The sequence below is a fragment of the Periplaneta americana genome, chromosome 7 (assembly GCF_040183065.1).
Source record: "Periplaneta americana isolate PAMFEO1 chromosome 7, P.americana_PAMFEO1_priV1, whole genome shotgun sequence".
NCBI lineage: Eukaryota > Metazoa > Arthropoda > Insecta > Blattodea > Blattidae > Periplaneta > Periplaneta americana.
Window position 1 is genome coordinate 117,754,063 of NC_091123.1, and position 8,585 is coordinate 117,762,647.

Here is an 8,585-nt window from a genome sequence, read left to right on the forward strand (position 1 = left end):
TTAAATATGGTATATTTAACGACGCTCGCGACTGCCGAGGTTATATCAGCGTCGCCGGTGTGCCGGAATTTTGTCCCGCAGGAGTTCTTTTACATGTCAGTAAATCTGCTGACATGGGCCTGTCCCATTTAAGCACGCTTAAATGCCATCGAACTAGGCCGAGATCGAACCCGCAACCTCGAGCACAGAAGGTCAGCGCTATACCAACTACGCTACCGAGGCCGACATTAGAAGATATTCTACAAAGAGGAAAGCCCAAGAGTATATTCATGCAATAAGGGAATTAATATTCGAAATAACAGGACTTTGAACATATTATTACATGCAGATGAGACAAAAAATTATAATACCTAAATCTGAGGATAATCTACAAAGAAAGAGGAATAAAATTCCCATTCAGTTAACCTTTTAAAAGAATTTGGTCTCCAAAAGTCTAGAGCGAGTAAAATACGATACAATATTGTAGTCAAAGATATAATACAGGGACATCATTTTATTTTTACTAACATTTTTAATATTAACTTGGCTATACCTCTGGATCAACGCCGTTTGCTACCCCCTTCCACAACTGGAGTTCGATGATACTGGCATAGAATACAAAAAAATCACTTTACTAGGTATTGGAGGGAAGAAAAGTAGTTCATCCATTTACGTAAACTAGGAAATATCGCGCTTTTGAGTTTGATAATTTTCATTAGATTTTTGTTTAATCAAAATACAGTACAGTATTAACAATGAGTGTTTTTACTCACGAACTGAGCTGTCCATGTCGACGTATTCATTATGCAGTGTATATTATACCGTCTACAGCACATTAGCATACAATATAGAGAATGAAGTTAAATTGAAAAATAATCATAATATGGATATTTAAACACATTTTTAAAATGGTGGCCGTTCATTTCGATACAGGCTTCAGTTCTTTTGTGCATATTATTGTACCTAATCCCAATTACCAGTTTTGTCCTTCGTACTAGTAACTCATGTTGAAATAATTCTGTACCTACTCTATAAAAGAGTACCTTACTTACTGTAAATTAAATCTTCACTTCTGCCCGATCCGAAAAGATAAAATTACTCAGACATACTATCTGCTGTCCGTCCAAGTGGTTATGTCGTAGGGTCGTAGAAAGGGAGGAAATCACGTGACAGTTAATTACTTAACGAGCCCCTTTTATTTAAGCTATTTTAAACAGTTGTATAATATTACGTAGACGTCCAATTCCTAACAGAAATTAATGTTCTCAGAAAAGAGCTAAGACAGCCCAGCCACTAGCTGGTGAATAAAAGCTGGTGGGGGAAACCGGGATACGACGTAGGCAAATGGACGACAGTACCTGTGCGAAAATGATTCAATTTTGAAAGCTCTTTCGTCAATGGAAAACGCGAACATATTTTTTGGAACGTACTGTTTACTATGACCGTAAGGCTATTATGCCTGTATATGAGGTCTTGGATCTGTGTGCAGGATGGTTGAACTTCATTAGTAGAAGGGATGGGAGTGAAGTACATTCAAAAACTCGGATACAATAAAAATTGAAGTAAAAATAAAATGATGTCCCTGTATAAAATAGACCATTTCAGTTACCCTGCTACGTCTTGTCGTATGAAAGAGAAAAGGATATTCCAGGAAAAACTGTAAAATTGTCTAACAAACAAACATTCTCATAGGGGCAGATAAAAATAAGTTTTTTTTTCTTTCGCCATGTTAATAATGTCAAAACAAGTGCTTATAAAAACTTTTACCACACGAGTGCAATTACGAGGGCCGGAAAAATAAGTTTCTGTGGGACCGTTGACAGAAAAAAATACAATTTATTGGAAATATTTATTGGTACAGACACAGCAATTGTTGAGCTATTTTTCAACACATTCCCCACCGGAATTGAGACATTTTTCATACCGTGAGATCAACTTTTGTATCCCTGTGTCGTAGAAGTCAGTGTGTGACAGCCGTCTGAACCTCTCTGTCGATCCCATTGCATAACAAATATCTCAAATTCAGTGGGGAATATGTTTAAAAATATCTCAACAGTTGCTGTATCTGATCTCATAATTTTTTCCAAAGCAATTGTGTTTTCTTTATATAAACTGTCCCAGGGAAACTTATTTTTTACGGTACTTATAATTGCTCTCGAGTGGCCAGAATTTGTACTAGCACTTGTTTTGACATTATTAGTATGGTGAAAGAAAAAAAATAACTTTTTTATTTGCCTCCATGAGAAAGTTGGCTTGTAAGATGTTAAGAATGTTAAATCGAGTTCTGAAACCGAATCAAGTTTTGAAATAAGAAAAAAAAACAGTCTAAAAGTAAAAAACAAACTTGCAGTTTCAGTTATAACATATGAACTCAGGACCATATTTAGGTATCCTTATGCCCTTTGGGGAAAAAATTATCGCCCCCTCTCCAAATAAAAGGTAACAAAAGATTTATTTTGGTTTCGACTACTTGGACTTAAAATTATTACATCCACAAAGAATACTGATACAAAACCATAAACGAAACAAACTTTCTACACAAACACTATCATTTGATCAGTGTTACCATGCTAGTTAGCAACGCGTTGGCGGACAGGATATTTAAATTTTAAAATTTATATTCTATACCAGATAATTCGCTCCATTTTATTCTAATTCTTGTTCGAGTTTCAAGCCTGCCAACCTAGGCAAATGCCTAGTTTGTCATCCCCTAAATACGACATTGGATATGGACAATAGGGAAACGAGATGCAAAAAGAATGATCGCAACAGAAACGAATTTTTTACGGAAAACTGCGAGATATACTTTAATCATTAAAGTGGAATGAGGATATTTTAAAAGAATCAGAAACTAAATTAATATTAGAAAATATTCAAAATGTTATAAACAATTTAAAGCAGTATGTTCACCATATTCAAGGAGATAGGTCTACTCGAAAATAATTACTACGTTTTCATGGAGTATTCAGATTGAACTAAATACACTTACCGTATTGAAATCTTCGTGAAAACGGGGATTCAGTTCGATGTGAGTCTCAAGGTCGATACACCTAAAAAGTGGGATCGGATCGTATTCAGTTCGAATTGAGTTCCGTGAAAACGGGTATCGTATTCAATTCGATCTCAATACGCTAAGCGAGTGATCGATCGTCATTTGTTTGATGTGTCAGCTGTTTAACCAACAGCGAAGGACATATGTATGTTGAAAAAGAGTGTTGTAAAACATAATATTTCGTGTTTTCCTAAAAGTCAATATTACCAGTATTCATCAACAGCCAGAATATTAAGTTTTCATGCGCCTCATTTGGAAAACGCTAATGCCATCAGAGTGACCAACACGCTAATATGTCGATGACATGTTAACCAACATAACTACTTTCGAAACTTCAGCTTCCGTACTCAGATCGTTTTCAATACGTATCGAAAATTGCATGAAAACAGGGATCGTATTCAGAGCGAACTGAATACTGCATGAAAACGTAGTAATTGTTTCAGTAACATCCCAAAGAAAAAAAAAATAGACAGACCACTGGAAAGATTAGCGGACGACTTTCAAATGAAGGTAGAAACAGATCATTTAAGATCTACATTCTTGAAGGATGATGATGACAATGGATTTCCAGTCCAGTACAGAGCAATTATGCTTGAATGACCACGCCTTAGTCCTTTTATCAATAGTTCCTCAGTTTCATTAAGACAATAAAATGGTATAACCTTGGGTAGGGTTCTTTACCTATCCCAAAAATTAGTCGTCACGGCTTTCGGAATGCGGCTGCCTTATCTTCCCGAAAAAAAAAAATAATTTTAAAAATGTTAGTTAAAGTATTTAAGTATTTAATTAAAATTTTTTAATCTTTTCAGAACTACGTTTTACGAACAATAATGAAACACGATAACGTCTGCAGATTGAATAGTACTTGTATAATAATAATAATAATAATAATAATAATAATAATAATAATAATAATAATAATAATAATAATAATAATAATAATAATAATAATAATACATTTCTACCTACACTTATCTATACAGTATCATTATATAAGTACTGTTCAACTTTAAAGGTCGCGCAAGTTGATTGCCTGGTTGGCTTTGTGTCTTGGCCAAAACAAGGCTAAGAACCCCTATCCTAGTACAATCCACTATCTAAGTTCATTAGAGCATGCTTCAGTAGTATGGTCACCGATGTATAAATCATATGATAATCAATTGGAAAAGATTTACCAGAAATCTAGGTACTGTACACTATATTACAAAAATCACAGTAATTCGACTAATAAGCGGAACATTCCCTACATCCAACTTCTTAACCCTTTGAGACACAACTTTTAATTAATATATATGAGGTGGATATTGGTCAAATGAAATGCTGTAAAATACATAAAATAGAGATGAAATTTGCAAACAATTTGTAGTTTCATAAATTTACATACAAATTGGGAGATGAAATTTTTTAAGCCATTTTGAGAATGTGTTCTAAACTCAACGAACTCTCAAGTCAAGTTAAATTGGACCATAGTTTCACTTTTAATCAATGCTATTCAACGCGGAAATGCAATGAGCGTTTTGGGTACTCTTCCAGAATCCAGCCCTTTGGACGAACTTTTTCTCCTGTAAAATTTGTTATCTCTATGTAAATGTTTATATTTAGTTTTTATATGTGTGTAATTGTAACGGTGAAAATATTGTTAATCAAATAATTTTTTATTTATTTGTTTATTTTTTCATAAGTGTATATTATTTTTGGGAGTGTTTTTTGTAGCCTATTTTATGAGGTTGTTATTGATATGCTGATAAATTATTTGTAGTTAATGCATTAATTAAATGAACATTTTCGAAGAAACAAATAATGCAATTATTAAAATAAGAGACAAATGAATGTATACTGCATTTAGAAAATAATTAAAGTCAATAATTAATTCGTGATTTCATCTTGCATTTCTTCGGGTAAGGTTACTGGCATTGTTAATTTTTTTTAATTGATATAATATATATGATTACATACTTACTTACTTACGGTTCATTGCCGCCCTCACATAAGCCCGCCATAGGTCCCTATCCTGAGCGAGATTAATCCAGTCCCTACCATCATATCCCACCTCCCTCAAATCCATTTTAATATTATCCTCCCATCTACATCTCGGCCTCCCCAAAGGTCTTATTCCCTCCGGCCTTCCAACTAACACTTTATATGTATTTCTGGAATTGCCCATACGTGCCACATGTCCTGTCCATCTCAAACGTCTGGATTTAATGTTCCTAATTATGTCGGGTGAAGAATACAATGCGTGTATTCTGCGTTGTGTAACTTTCTCCATTCTCCTGTATACATGACTACATTTTTTTTTTTTTTGCTTGTTTGTGCACAAATTACAAGCTATATTTCTTGTCATTTAAAATTTTTCTTATTAAGTGTTTATTCTTAGTTCTTCTATTATTTTATATAATAACTATTATTGTCTTTTTTGTATATTTGTTCAGATGTTCCAGTTTTTTTTGCCATTGTAACATTGCAGCCACTAATTATTTAGTTTTCTTTTATTCCTTTTCATGATATTTTCATGTTTCACCTTAACGTACATGTAGCTACTGTGATTGGAGCATTGCTCTAATGTAGCACAAATAAATAATTTAATTTTTTACTTGGTTATTTAACGACGTTGTATCAACTGCGAGGTTTTTTAGCGTCGATAAGGTCGGTGATAGCGAGATGATATTTGGCGAGATGAGCCAGAGGATTCGCCATAGGTTACCTGACATTTGAATTACGGTTGGGGAAAAACTCGTAAAAAACCTAACCAAGTAATCACCGCAAGCGGGAATCGAACCCCCGTCCGAGCGCAACTCCAGATTGGCAGGCAAGCGTCTTAGCCGACTGAGATACGTACGCCGGTGGTTTTAATTAATTAAGAATGAATGAAAGAAACAAACAAAGGAAGAAACATAGAAATAAAGAAAGAAAAAGAAAGAAATAAGAATAGAAGTCAATGAATAAAGAAAGAAATATAAGTAAATAAAATTGTGCAGATAGATAAAAAAAAACATAATGAAAGCGAAAGTAATGTATTACAAACTTGTAACATTACTTAGTACTATACAATAAAATACAGAGTCCTTTCATGGATTATATTTATGTGTTTTACTTAAGAAATAATAAATTTTGAGTTATGGCAGTTTCCTATTCAATATTTTTTAAATTGGTAATAGTTATGGCAGGTATGATTAAAACAATTTTTCATTATTTTGGTGATTCTTTGTTTGTTCATTCTGAGTAAATAGTGTCACATTACTTACAGGACAAAATCAATACGAAATCATTTTACAGTGGAAACTATCACTTTTATAAGCTAGCTCTATTGCGCAATGGTTCACAATCTCCTCGTTTCATCTTCTATCACATCCTGATGTAGATAAAACCTACTTATTGGCACTGTTGGTGTTTTCTGTAATCATGCTTCTGTAATACTGGTGATACAAAGATGTAACATGATTAGCATCACATAAAGATAACGGGTCCGGGTGAATTATCACAAAACCCGAACAGGTAAAGTTAGTTATAAGAGCGAGATATGTTAATTGACACAAAATTATCTACAGTCAATTTTAGAGTTGGTATCTGGGAGATATGTTAATTGCCAAAAATTACCTGCCGTAAATTTTGTGGTTGGTACCTATGTCCATCAAGTTGCTTATGTTTCTTATCAGTGTCTGTTGTACCCTGCTTAGTGATGGCAGTGCATTTGACTTACAGTGAAGAAAGTAAACAACTTTTAGTGATCAATAATTTTAAATTTTATGTTCATTATATATCTAAAAGTAACAATCATACATGGCAGTGTGTCCAAAGAAGATGCAGAGCGAAGGTTTACACAACAGAGTTAACTGAAGAAATATGTGACATGGGTAAGTGTGACTTTACTCATAATCAAACGAGCATAGCCGAGGTAAAATTAAATCGACAAGAAATAAAGAATACTTGCAAAAGAAAAGCAATAGAAAACTTATCTTGAAAAACCTTAAAAAATTATTCGTGTTGAATTGGCAAATCATGACAATGAACATTAGTTGACAACAGCGGATCTTGAACTTATTAGGAGAAAGACACATTTTTCCAGATCAGCTGTACATCCCGCATTGCCTAAAACAAGGCGAGAGGTGTTCAAGAAGTGCTGGAATCAATTACCATAAAGACAAATAAAGGCGAAGATTTTATTCATGAAAACGATGTAGAAAGTGACTTAGTGATTTTTTTTCTTGTACCACAAATGTATCAGCTCTGAAAAATGCAGAAACTGTCTACATGGATGGGACATTTCAATATTGTAACCGTCACTTTTATCAATTGTATTCCGTGCATGGCTTGTTAAATAATATCTACATACCTTTGTTATTCGCTCTTTTGCCAAATAAGGCACTTGAAACCTATACTAAGCTGTTAGGCGTTTTGAAAAGTCTTGGAATTTCCCGTCTTGAATTTGTCATGGACTTTGAAATTCCCACAAAGTTAGCCATCGATACAGTGTTTCCAGATAGTAAAACTGAAGGTTGCACATATCATTTGGGGCAAGCGTGGGACAGAAAAATGCAACAACTCGGCCTTTCAAAACAGTTTGCTGATGGTGAAGGTGAAGTTGGTAAATGGTTGAATTACGTTTATGGCCTACCATTTCTTCGTCCTGACGAAGTGAGTGATTGTTTCGTTGAGGACTTCGTGTCAGTAAAGCCTAATGACACTGCTGTTGATAAATATAGTGATTATATTAGACACTTATGTAAGTGAAAATAGCACTTTCCCGCCGGAAATGTCAAGTTTCTCGTCACATTCGCTGCACACTACTAATGCCTGCGAATCTTTCCATTCGGATTTGAACTCTAACTTTTACCATCATCACCCCCATATATTTAAATTTATAGAAGTCCTAAAGACATTGCAGACCAATACTTACGTAAAAATTAGAAGTGCTAAACAACAAATTATTACATCCAGGAAAAAAACTCACTTGTTGAAAAAACAAGTTTTCTTGGATAAGGTCATGCAAGAATATTCCTGTGGACAAATCACGCGATTTGAATTTATAAAGGAAGTTTTATATAGGAACAAGGCATTAAAACGCAGAAAGTGATAGTGAGACTTTCTAACTTTTTTAACTTTTAACATTAATTTGTAACAGAAAGACTTAATTTAAGTTTTTTCCATGGTATCTAACTTTTTTTTACTTTTGACAAGGAGAACAACATTTTTAACCACACCAACTCTGCTCGTTGCCCAGTCTCAAGTCTGTACAAATTTGGAGGGAAAATGTTGTATCGGAAAGTTGTGTGCTCTTGTGGTAGTTCACATATGCCTTTGTGGCAATTCACATATCTCACATTGACACAACCTCAATTTTGTGGCAATTCACCGTTCCCGAAAGATAACAAATCCTCCATTTTGGCTTCAGATGGCCATTTATGAGCCTTCTGCAGGTTCAAGGATCCTGTATGAGGACGACGTCTTTGCCTTGTGTTGATCCTCTGGAACTCTTCACCATAGCATGTCTTATATTCCAGAATGAATGGTGCATCCTTCCTTCATCCTTGATGATAGTCCATACATTTTTGTC